This window comes from Peromyscus eremicus, chromosome 8b (genome assembly GCF_949786415.1).
Source record: "Peromyscus eremicus chromosome 8b, PerEre_H2_v1, whole genome shotgun sequence".
In the NCBI taxonomy this organism is placed as follows: Eukaryota; Metazoa; Chordata; class Mammalia; order Rodentia; family Cricetidae; genus Peromyscus; species Peromyscus eremicus.
In genome coordinates this window covers 54,317,472-54,329,140 of record NC_081424.1, presented here as the reverse complement: position 1 = coordinate 54,329,140, position 11,669 = coordinate 54,317,472, and the positions used below count along the sequence as shown (strand labels likewise).

Below are 11,669 nucleotides of genomic sequence, written 5' to 3'. Positions count from 1 at the left end.
AATGTCTTCTTGGGCTGCGTCTACACAGAGTTGATACCCTTCAGCGCTCTTTGCATAAATAAATCTGAACCAGGACCTGTCAAGAAAAAGACATAGCATTAATAACAGGACAGACGGAATCATGTTCCATCTGAGAAGCTGCAATCACAACCTAAACCGTTTCTGTGATGTTTCTACCCAAACACTTACTTACAATGAGGAGACATCAGACAAGCCCAAACCGAGGAAAGGTCTACCATATCACTATTCTATAACCCTCAAAGATGTTCGGAGACACAAGAGGAGACTGAGGGATGTGGCAAGCTGGATTCTGTGGAATGTCAGGGGTCTGATGATTCTGTTAACCAGTTAGACCCATTGGTTTGGGGGTCATGTTTCACAGGCAGAGAACACGCAAGTCAAGAATAAAACCCTGGAGAAGAGCTGTGGACTTCACACTGGAGTCTGGAGTCACGTGGGCGAGTGTAGCAAGATGACGGATTAGTGTTTCTCTTATCTGTACATTGGGAAGCATCACCTATGACCCCCAATAGATGACACATTTGGGTGTGTGTGTGTGTGTGTTTGTGTGTGTGCCACTGAGCTAAGCTAAGCGTTACATAACCTCCCTCCAGAGAGTCCCTGGTCTCCTCTGATCTTTCCTGATCACACTCCCTTTCAGGTCCCTCCCAGGTTCCTACTGCTGGAGCCACCCTGGCTCACAAAGGCCACTGTCCTGTTAGTTTCTTGATGCTCACAGGACACGGTTCTGGTTCCTGAGTGGTACAGAGACACACTCCTCAGCCAGCTCCATGGTACCTCTTTTCTTCACTTCACTTTTACCTCCTAACCCCACTCCACTCCGGCCAAGCCGGACTACGCCGCTCCCCAGAGGCCTTCCTTCCTCTTCTCTCTCCTCTCTCTCTTCCATGATGTCCTTTCCTCTTGTCTCTCTCTGGAGAGAAAAGCTCAAGTCACTTTCTTGCTGTGGTCCTCCTCACTTCTCACAGACACCCTGTCCCCTTGGGCATGCTCTGGGAGCACAGAACCCCGGCCATTCCCACTCTCCCTTTCAACACCCTTCATTTCTGGAATGTGACCCCTAGCAGTCATTTCACAGGGATCAGAAGGCAGTCAGAGGCAGGGCTCACATCCTGCTCGGGCCTGCAAACCCAGCACACGGGCTATATCTGCTGTAGCTGGCCCGCCATAGTTTCCATTGGTTAACCTAACAGCATTGATAATAGCAACAGTATTCTATGTACTATTTATTTGCCAGTCCTCTGTCGGGTCATTTGCCAAACGCACTCAAAGTGAGAGGAGGAGCCTAGGGAGTCCCTTCCTTCCAGGGAGATGACATCTTTTATGACACCAGCATCTTTTATGGCACCCGGTCTTGAGAGAGGAGAGATGAGGAAGTCCGCAGGTGGGAGGGGCCGTCTCGCTACAGGAAACTTTGTTCACCGAAGTACCGTGAGAGTGTACAGGGAGTTCTCTCTTAGGTGGGGCTCCCCAGGAGGGCGAGGCAGGCGTGGGGCTCTCTAGGAAGGCACCTGGCCAGGGACAACCTCTCATAGGGAGCAGGGCTCTGTGTTCAGCATGAAAGAGTAAAGGTTGCTCATGTTTCTCTGCCTCTCGCCTGGGAAACATCAGTATCTGGCCAGTTCCTAAAAGATCTGATAAAGAACAGGAGCAGGAGGCAGAAAAGACAGCACAGTGGTTCAAGGGCTTGCTGCTCAAACTCGGGGACCTGCGGACCGTCCCCCAGAGCCCATGGAAAAAGACAGACATGATGGTGCGCATGCCCATAACCCCAGCGCTGGGGAGGTAGAGACAGGAAGAAGCTGGGGCCCACAGCCTAACCAAATCAACGCGCCCCAGGTTCCACCAACTCTATCTCAAAAAAACAGGGTGGACTACAGTCTCAACCCTACAGAAAGAACTACAGGCAGCTAAGGAATGCTAAGAGTGGAGAAATAGTCTTTCCCGGGAAGAGCACACCAAATGATTACCCAATACCAGGTGGTCAGCTCTGAAAACATACATATAAATAGCATTATCCAGACTGAGAGGTTGCATTTACACACACACACACACACACACACACACACACACACACACAGGCAATGAAAAAAGAGGCAATATATATTTGAGAGACAGCAAGAAGGCATATATTGGAAGATTTGAACAGTAGAAAGGGAAAGGGGAAATCATGTATTATAATATAATATTATAATCTTAAAAAATAAAATAATTACAGCCAGGAGTGGTGGTGCACACCTTTAATCCCAGCATTCAGGAGGCAGAGGTAGGAAGATCTCTGTTAGTTCGAGGGCAGCCTGGTAAACATAATGAGTTCCAGAACAACCAGGACTATGTAGAGAGACCCTGTCTCAAAAACCCAATAATAATAATAATAATAGTAATAATAATAATTAAAATGTAAAAAAAATTAAAGCTGACAAAATATAATTTGTACTTTTGTTTTTAAGTCCATCAAAAATTTAAAACCTATTAAGCATTATAATATGTATTTGTTTTTTAGGATCAAAATAAATGTCATCAATATTGAAAAAAAAAAGGTGGATGGCTCCTAAGGCAGGACATCCAAGGTTGACCTCTAACCCCCACATGCACACATACAACAAACACAATTAAAGAATAAAAGAAAGGGAGCTTTGTACACTGCCATCCACCTAACAGACTCCAGTTTCATGTACAAATACATTTAAAAGAAAGAAAGAAAGAAAGAAAGAAAGAAAGAAAGAAAGAAAGAAAGAAAGAAAGAAAGAAAGAAGAAAGAAAGAAAGAAAAACCATGAAGTGTTGCCAATTGACCAAAAGATCGTTTGCTCTGCCCTGCTAGACAAGAAGGAAAATGTACGGATAAGAACCTGCCAGCGAGCAGGGAAAATAAATCACTTCTGTTTAGATTCCTGTCATGCCATTTCGAGCAGCTGCTCCTCCCCAGCAGGGCCCAGCTGGTGCCTGATACCTTCTGGGCTGGTTATCTGTCAAAGGAAATGTTTGGAAAAATGTGTCTGTCCACCCTCTGTTACCAGGCCCTCACACCCCTGTTCACGAAGCTCTTGCTCTCTTGCAGAGGGCTAAGCTGGGAAAAGAGTGGATAGCCTAACATTAAGGAGTCACTGTCCTGCCTTTAATCCCAGCACTCGGTGAGGCAGAGGCAGGTGGATCTCTTTTGAGTTTGGACCTGGTCTACAAAAGTGAGTTCCAGGACAGCCAGAGGTGTTACAGAGAAGCCCTGTCTGGAAAAACCAACAGTCTCTGTCCTTAGCTGCCCCCCCACCCCCCACCCCCCTGTTTTCCTGTTGTGTTTTGAGATGTAGACAGCCTACTATCCTGGGTAGAATGGCAGAGCGATCTAGATTGTTTCAGTGGCATTTCATTGTTGTTAGATGGTTTGCTTCTTTTTTTTTTTTTTTTTTTTTTAAGGCAGGGTCTTGTTGAGCTCAGGCTGGCCTCGAACTCAGTAAGTAGGATAGCCATGAACTCCTGCTCCTCTTGCTTCTCCTTCTCCAGGGCTGGAATTACAGGCTTGTGCTGCCACGCTCAGCATACAGGGTTTGAAAAGAACTTTCCACCCCATATGCTTATCTCAAGTCCTCTGTTCCTCAGTGAGTTCTGCCCAACACAGAGGCAGCTGGGGTTTCCCTTGGCCTCAGGGGACAAAGCTGCCATATGCATCCATCCCAGAGTCCATATGCATCCATCCCAGAGTCATGGCTGCCCTGTACCCAAAGAACCACCGACAGGGAGACAGCAGGTGCCTGAACGGGAAGTCATCGGTTATGGAGTAGGCTGACCCGGAGCTCAGAAGCCAACAGGAGACAATGGCACTCCACCACTTCTAATAACAAGATGACGACAGTCCTCAACAAGGATGCCTTTTATTGCTTGTGTCCTCTGCCATGAGTGAGCACATTGTTAGGTCCCCTGGTTCAATCCTTGCCCCAAGCTTTGGAGACTGGGGATTGTTACCATCCTATGTTCAGAGAGACTGAACGTGAGTGAACCTGCCTAGTCTCCCAGCTACGACATGGCAAACTCAGTCTCCAAGGCTTGTTCGGCCTTCTCTTCTCCCGCTCCCAGAGTCTTGAGTCATTTCATCCTTGGCTTTGGCTAGACAGTGGCCGGGCATGATGAGAACTCATCAAGTCACATATAGGGTGATCGGGGGTATCTTTATCACCTTCTCCATGCAGTCTTACAACAGTGTACAATAAAACCCCTCCTCCAGGAAGTCTTCCCAGCTGCCTGAGTATGAGCACAAGCAATCACTCACCAAACCTTCCCATGTCCTCTCTGGGCCCTTGGATATTCAAAATATAGTCCATGGCCCAGAAGCCTTAGCCCTGCCTGGTGGAGATACCAGACCCTTCTTGAAATACGTATCTCTTGGTGTGTACATACATGTATGTGTACATGTGTGCAAGTGTGCATGGAGGCTAGAAGTCAGCCTCTAATATCTTCTTCAATTGCTCTCCACTTTGATTTTAAAAGATTTTTGCTACTATTGTTTTTTTTTTTTTTTTTTTTTTGGTTTTTCGAGACAGGGTTTCTCTGTATAGCTTTGCGCCTTTTCCTGGAACTTACTTGGTAGCCCAGGCTGGCCTCGAACTCACAGAGATCCGCTTGGCTCTGCCTCCCGAGTGCTGGGATTAAAGGCGTGGGCCACCAACGCCTGGCCTATTGTTGTTTTTGAGACAGGATCTCACTATGTAGCTCTGGCTAGCCTGGAATTAGCCAAGTAAAGTAGGCTGGCCTCAAACCGAGATCTGCCTGCCTCTGCCTTCTGAGCATTGGGATTAAAGGTGTGTGCCACTATCGCCCAGATATTTATATTATTTTTAAGTGTATGCGTGTGTGTGCAAGTGTGTGTGTGTGTGTGTGTGTGTGTGTGTGTGTGTGTGTGTGTGTCTTCTGCAAGAGCAACATCTTAACTACTAAACCATTTCTCCAGCCCCCTCCATGTTGATTTTGAGACAAGAGTTCTTACTCTTATCTGGAGCTGGCCCACTAGAGCAGGCTGGTTGGAGAATGAGCCCCATAGGTGCCCCGTTCCTGCTTCTCCAACCCTGGCACTGCAGGTACACACCGCCATATCCAGCTTTTCATACAGGCTCTAGGGCTCAATCTCTGATTCTCATGCTTGAATGACAAGCAGTTTGCTGCATGAACAGTCTCTCCAGCCCTGAAACCCACCTTTTTAACAAGACCAATGCACCTTGTACTCTGAAGTCTGTTTCCCTATACACCAGAGCCCTTAACTACCAACCCTCTGATTCTGGAGCTATCTGCTTGTAGCTCCTTGACGTTTGTTTGTTTTTGTTCTTAAGGGAATGTAAATGCCGAGACAGGTTTCTGCAAATCCCAAGTCTATCCAGCTTGCGTACTGGCTAGAGCAGAGCTGGCAATGGGAGGTCCTCAACCTCAGAGTGATGGATCACTGCTCCATGGATGGTGGTATTCTGTCAACCAGACCTTGATGACTCCAAGCCTCTCAGGTCCCACCTTCCTCTGGGTCCTGAAGGCACATAAACAAGCCCTGCTTTTTGCTGAGATACAGCCCCAGGTTCATGGGAAGATGTCACACTTTGATTTTCTTAATGCCAAAAGAGCCCAGGCCCCATCCTGGAATTCTCGCCTAGGGCCACCTACCTCCCCGACCCACAGCTCAGGTGTCCCAAGGGCACTGAAGGCTCCGTGCATTCTTGGCAGCACCGCCCACCCCACTGAAGCGAAGAGGGAGCTGCCTCCTGCGGGCTGTGGAATTTCAGAGCTCTGTTCATAAAGGACTTTATAGGAATCTTGTGGTCCCGGCCAGGCTGCTGCCTGGTCCCTGCCCTATTGTGCTTCTCCAGAGCTGTCACTACCTCTTAAACAGCTCCCTCCCTCTCCTTTTAATCACTTATTTAACGTGTGCACCAGCCCTTGAAGAAAAACTAGCTATTTGCTCTTTCTCACTTCCTGTGAGAAGGGTGGGGCCCACCGGCTGCTCTATGATTTAGCGTGGGAGTTAGGTCTTCGCAGGCAGGGGAGTGAGTTGGGCTGTCTCTGGAATGCTGGTGTTGGTCATGCCTCCAGAAGGGCTTGCTGATAAAGGAAAGTGGTAGGGAGCACGTAGTGTGTGAGTATGTGGTGTGTGGTACAGAGCACACCTGTAGTGAGAGTGTGGTGTATGGTAAGTGGTGTGTGTATATGTGTGTCGGGGTGTATTATGCACTCCTCTTCTTCTCTCGCAGAGAAGGTCTTCTTTGCTTCTGGTGGTCTTCAACAAGGGCAGAGAGTAGAATGTTCCCTCTATGACTGTCAGCTCCTCTCCTCGGGTGCAGGAGACGAACTCTGGGCAGGTACTCTTGGCTCCACAGTATCTTTTATGGCTCCCTCCCTATGAAGTCCAGTCTCAAGCGCTGAGGATATGAGTCTACAGGGGTGGATCTCAGGTCAAACCCAGAGAAGATAATCTCCACCTTGGTTCCATCTCAGGTGGAGACAAGGTGAGTCCTGGCGTTGAGCTGGACACGTGCACGGCCTCCTGTGGACAAGACCTTTGAGCCTTGGGTCATGTGAGCCGTCAGGCCCGTCCCAGAACAAAGTCAAAGAGAGCACAGTTATAAAAGGCAGTCTCGATGACTTCTCTGCATAGTTACTTCTTTCCCCTTCTTGATTTAGAGACAGAGACCTAGGAGGGTTAGGAGCATAAATTCTGGACTTGGCCAGTCTCCAACCAAACTCAGTTCTGTCACATGCTAGGTTCAGAGTCCTTAAGCAACTCAATGAACCTGTCTGTGCCTTGTTCTTCAGCTACAAAAAAGTATAGAAGAAGCATACACACACTCACACACCATGGGGCTGCTGTGAGAGTCAGGGGGTTCAGGAAAGAGTTTAGAATCCCAATGACTATAACCCACTGGGGACTATAAATCAGAGTCCCATAGTCCACCAATGACCTGTTAGAGCATGCATTTTCATCCTCTGAAACCCCGAGGGCAAAGTTCATCCATGGATTTTCCTACAGGGTGGAAAGGAAGTAAGACCAGCCCACATCTTACTTCCGGCTGTACAGATACCTTTTCAGAGGATGTGCCGAGTGGCAAAACTCTGGCTCTGCTCCAGGAAACACACACACTGCCTGAGGGAAAGACACTGACCCTATGAACTGGCCTGTGAGCCTGCGCGCATTCCTTATGCGGAGGATGGGTGGTGCTGGGGAGCCCAGGGCCTCGCACATTAGCGGAGTAAGTTGTCTGCCAACGCAGTACACCCATAGCTTAAAACTTTCTACTTTGAAAGTTAATTTCGTGAACCTAAAGCTAAGAGGATATCCACATTCTGAATCCATACTTGAGAAGTTTCTACTGGTATTTCTACCTATCTATGTGGCTTCATGAAGACAGGGCAAGACAGGACCCTAAATTAAGTCTGTGGAGATTTGCTTCTTGTAATATCCTTAACACCAATCACCACATGGTTTTCAGAGCCTCAAATCTATTTAAATAAATCCCTGGAACTGGAACACACAATATTATATTAATCATTTGTGCATCCACTCATTCATCTAGCCAAGAATAATTATTTATTAACACACAGTATGTCAAATATTACATTAGAGGATAGTAAGGTTGAAAGTATTCATAGATAAAGTACAGAGATTGATAGTAATACATACCATTTTATATTATGATAAAAATCAATACAAGAGGGCCCAGGAAATCATTCAGTGAGTGAAGATGCTAAGTCAGATGACCTGGACTCTACCTGGTAGAAGGAAAGAATAGACTTCTGCAAGTTGTCCTCTGGCCTACACATGAAATAAGTAAATAAAATGTAATTTAAAAGCAATGGAAGAAGAAATACTGTTAGTAGCAGCAAGGAGACATGACCCAGCACAGACACCAGCAGCTTGAGAGTCCCCTTCCCCCTTGGGGACCTCCACTCAGGAAAAGATAATGTATTAAGTGTTTCGACAGAGTCACGCATAGGAAAAGGATAATACAGCCCTAAGAAATGGGTGTGGGTTTCTAGAGTCAGGCTTGGGTGTCTCTGTAATGGCTGTATATGACTGCCATTTCATTCTTTCTTTTAAATTGAAATTTCTATTAGGCATTTAATTACCTTCCTTCCTTCCTTCCTTCCTTCCTTCCTTCCTTCTCTTTCTTTCTTTCTTTCTTTCTTTCTTTCTTTCTTTCTTTCTTTCTTTCTTTCTTCTTTCTCTCTTCCTTTCTTTACTTACTTACTTTGTTTATTTGAATGTATGCCTGTGAACACCCACGTCACATGTGGAGATCAGAGGACTACTTGCAGAATACAATCTCCTCCTTCTACCCTATCTGTGGGTCTTGGGGATGGAACTCAGGTCTATGGGCTTAGCAGCAGGAGCCCCATCTTGCCACCTGATCCTGCGGCTTTCAAAGTGACATTCCTCAAAGGATGCAATTTACAAGGTTTAAAGATTAAGCAAAGCTTAAAGTTTAAAGAGTAAGTAAAAATACAGGTGTTGGCTTAAATCTGTTTCTCCCCTTAGTTTCTCTTTGTAAATGAAATTGTAAGGTGGTTTTCACGAGGAGTACTTTTTATGTTTAGGGATGAGAGAAGAGACCTAATACAGGAAAATTCAGGGCCACAAACACTCTCCCCCTAAGTAAGCATGGATCCATTGTCTTTAGCAGACTTTTTTGAGGTATAATTAGGCAAACACACACTATCTCTGGAGGTATGTCTTAGAGTTTCTATTGCTGTGATGAAACACCGTGGCCAAAAGCAACCTGGGGAGGGAAGGGTTTGTTCCTTCTTACAGCCCCTAAATCCACCACTATCGGGGAAGTCAGGGCAGGAACCTGGAGGGAGGAGCTGATGCAGAGGCCATGGAGGAGGACAACTTACTTTCTTATAGGACCCAGGACCACCAGCCTGGAGTGGCACCACACACAGTGAGGCCGGCCCTCCACACATCAATCATTAATCAAGAAAATGCTCCACAGGTCGCCCATAGACCAATCTGGTGGGGGCAAATTCTCAGCTGAGGTTCTCCCTTCCCAAAGGACCCCGGCTCGTGTGGAATTGACATAAACGAGCCAGCACAAGGCAATTTGGACTTTATAAGTGATGTTGAAGTTTCGTGGCTGTCAGTCATTAGGATAGACTGACTAGATCCCATGGCGAGGGTCCCCATTGCCTTCCCATGCCCCCTTCTTTGCCCCTCCTCAACAGGAGAACACATTTACAACACACCTTCAAACGCTGAGAGGCTGAGAAGCACATTGGTAATGGAGCCCGTGCTAGAAGCTTGGAGACGATCTGTCCCATGCAGGCCACAGCCAGACAAGACAAACAAGAGGAAGACGCAGCCTGTCCCCTCAGGCAAATGATTTCTACGGTGGTGAATGTAAAACAAACAGAAGGATTCAAGACCAGAATAGCATTCTCTTTCATAAACCTTGTTTACTATACCCTCACAGGTTCGTGTAAACCGCGTGTACTTCTTGTACCAAGAAAATGCTCTGCTTTCATTAAACAAAAAAAAAAAAAGAGTAGCCTGGTTCTTGCGAGGAAAGGAATTGTTTCCACATAGAAACTGTCACCTAGCAACCAAACAGCGACTCATCACACCTTGTTTCCAGCCCGTAGTCAGCACGGCCCCACCCTCTTGCAGGCTCATTCCTGTTAACCCACAAATCCGAAGGAAGATCTTTTAATGGTTGCTGTTGCTGGATTTTAAGTTTCTAGTTTAAAACACCAACCCGTGTGATGTTGTGCCAACTTCTCCTCATGCAATCCTGTCGCGCTTCTGGAAAAGCCAGGGCAAATCAAGAAGGGAGGACCTTTGGGCCGCGTTCCTTTTTCTGTCTTTTTCCTGTTCAGGTGTCACTCTTTGCTCTTCAGCCTGGGGGCTAGGGGTCCTTCCTCTGGCTTCCTTGCTTGGTACGGAAGTGGAATCTCACACTAATAGCATTCCTTTTTCAGAGTCTAAGCCCACGTCCCTTTCAGGGTCACATCCATCGTCTCACTGCCTGGTGCTACGTCAAAAATGAGTCGCAACCCATGTCCCTTTCAAATGTTCTGTGTGACAGAGCCGTTGGACACGATGTTTGGAAGTGAGTTGCTAACCAACATTCTATAGAACAGAGTGTATCCAGCGATGTGACTCACAGATAAAGTCACTTCACCCCATGGACCTCACACTGGGTGTGCCATTTGCTGTAGGCTGACTCAGGGCTTAACCCTTCCAACTCTGGGAAATTCCTCTCATCTTCTTTTTCCAAGAAGTCTCACACACGTCTGAGCGGCCCTGAGGGTATCCGTAGGAGGCAGAAACAGCCAGCCAGGGAAGGTGGAAGTGGTGGCTTGTGACTTGCATTGGTTACTCCTCCATAGGCTTCAGCTCTGGTAGGGACGCTAATGGAGGGGAAGTGCACATGTGAGTAGTTCAGCAATTAGGCCCAGCAATTAAAGAAAGTGTGACTCTCAATCTAGCCATGCAGGCAGATTTAGGTTCAAGAAGAGTTCAATATTCCCTGAGATTACACGAGTCATCCCACTCATTTATTACCTCTTTGCTTTGCCTTCCCATGTGATAGGCAAGCACTCTATCACTGATAGACACTCAGTCTCGATGGCTGTTTTTATTGCCATTGTCATCATCCTACTGTGTGTGTGTGTGTGTGCACGCACATGAGAGTGCAATATGTGAGCGTGCACGTGAGCATGCCTGTGCGTGAGCATGCAGAGATCATAAGAAGACATTGGATGCCTGCCTTCACTGTTCTTCCCCTTATTGCCTTGAGACTCTCGGCCAGGCGGCAGTGGTGGTGCACACCTTTAATCCCAGCACTCGGGAGGCAGAGCCAGGTGGATCTCTGTCAGTTCGAGGCCAGCCTGGTCTCCAAAGCGAGTTCCAAGAAAGGCGCAAAGCTACACAGAGAAACCCTGTCTTCAAAAAAACAAAAGTCAAGACCCACTCCCCTCCCACCCTCCTCCCGCCCCCAATAAATTTATCTACAGGCTAAGCTGATGCAGAAAATTCTTCAGCTGAGGCTCCCTGCTCAGGTGATTCTAAATTTTAGCAAGTTGGTATTTAAAGTCAACCATCACAAAAGGCTTTGAGGAGGCTCCATGCTGTGAGATGTATGGCAAATGTGTTGCTAATTAATCAATAAAACACTGATTGGCCGTTGGCTAGGCAGGAAGTATAGGCGGGGCAAGGAGGAGAAAAGCTGGGAAGTGGAAGGCTGAGTCAGAGAGACACTGCCAGCCACCACGATGAGGAACAGCATGTGAAGATGCCGGTAAGCCACGAGCCATGTGGCAAGGTATAGATTAAAGGAAATGGATTAATTTAAGCTATAAGAACAGTTAGCAAGAAGCCTGCCACGGCCATACAGTTTGAAAGCAACATAAGTCTCTGTGTTTACTTGGTCGGGTCTGAGAGGCTGTGGGACTGGCAGGTGAAAGAGATATATCCTGACTGTGGGCCAGGCAGGAAAACTCTAGCTACAAATGGCGCCCAACGTGGTGGCAAGAGTTTCCACCTAAAACCTGAAAAAAGATTCTAAAACGGAGCTAAAAACAGCTTCCTAATTGTCTCTCTCAAATGAGCGGCAGCTGCTGGTTTGAGCTATTGGCGGGTTCCTAGCTCGTGTGCTCGACCTGCAGTTTGGCGGGAATGAG

General features: G+C 47.1%; 1 long non-coding RNA gene across 1 annotated transcript; it reads right to left on the bottom strand.

The window, feature by feature from the left end:
* Positions 1-7,634: 7,634 nt before the first annotated feature.
* Positions 7,635-10,124, bottom strand: LOC131918319 (uncharacterized). The gene is made up of 3 exons (XR_009380946.1): positions 9,743-10,124; positions 9,234-9,373; positions 7,635-7,760 (listed from the first exon to the last, which is right to left on the bottom strand). It is a non-coding gene; the product is annotated as an uncharacterized LOC131918319 (long non-coding RNA).
* Between the last annotated feature and the right edge of the window lie 1,545 nt (positions 10,125-11,669).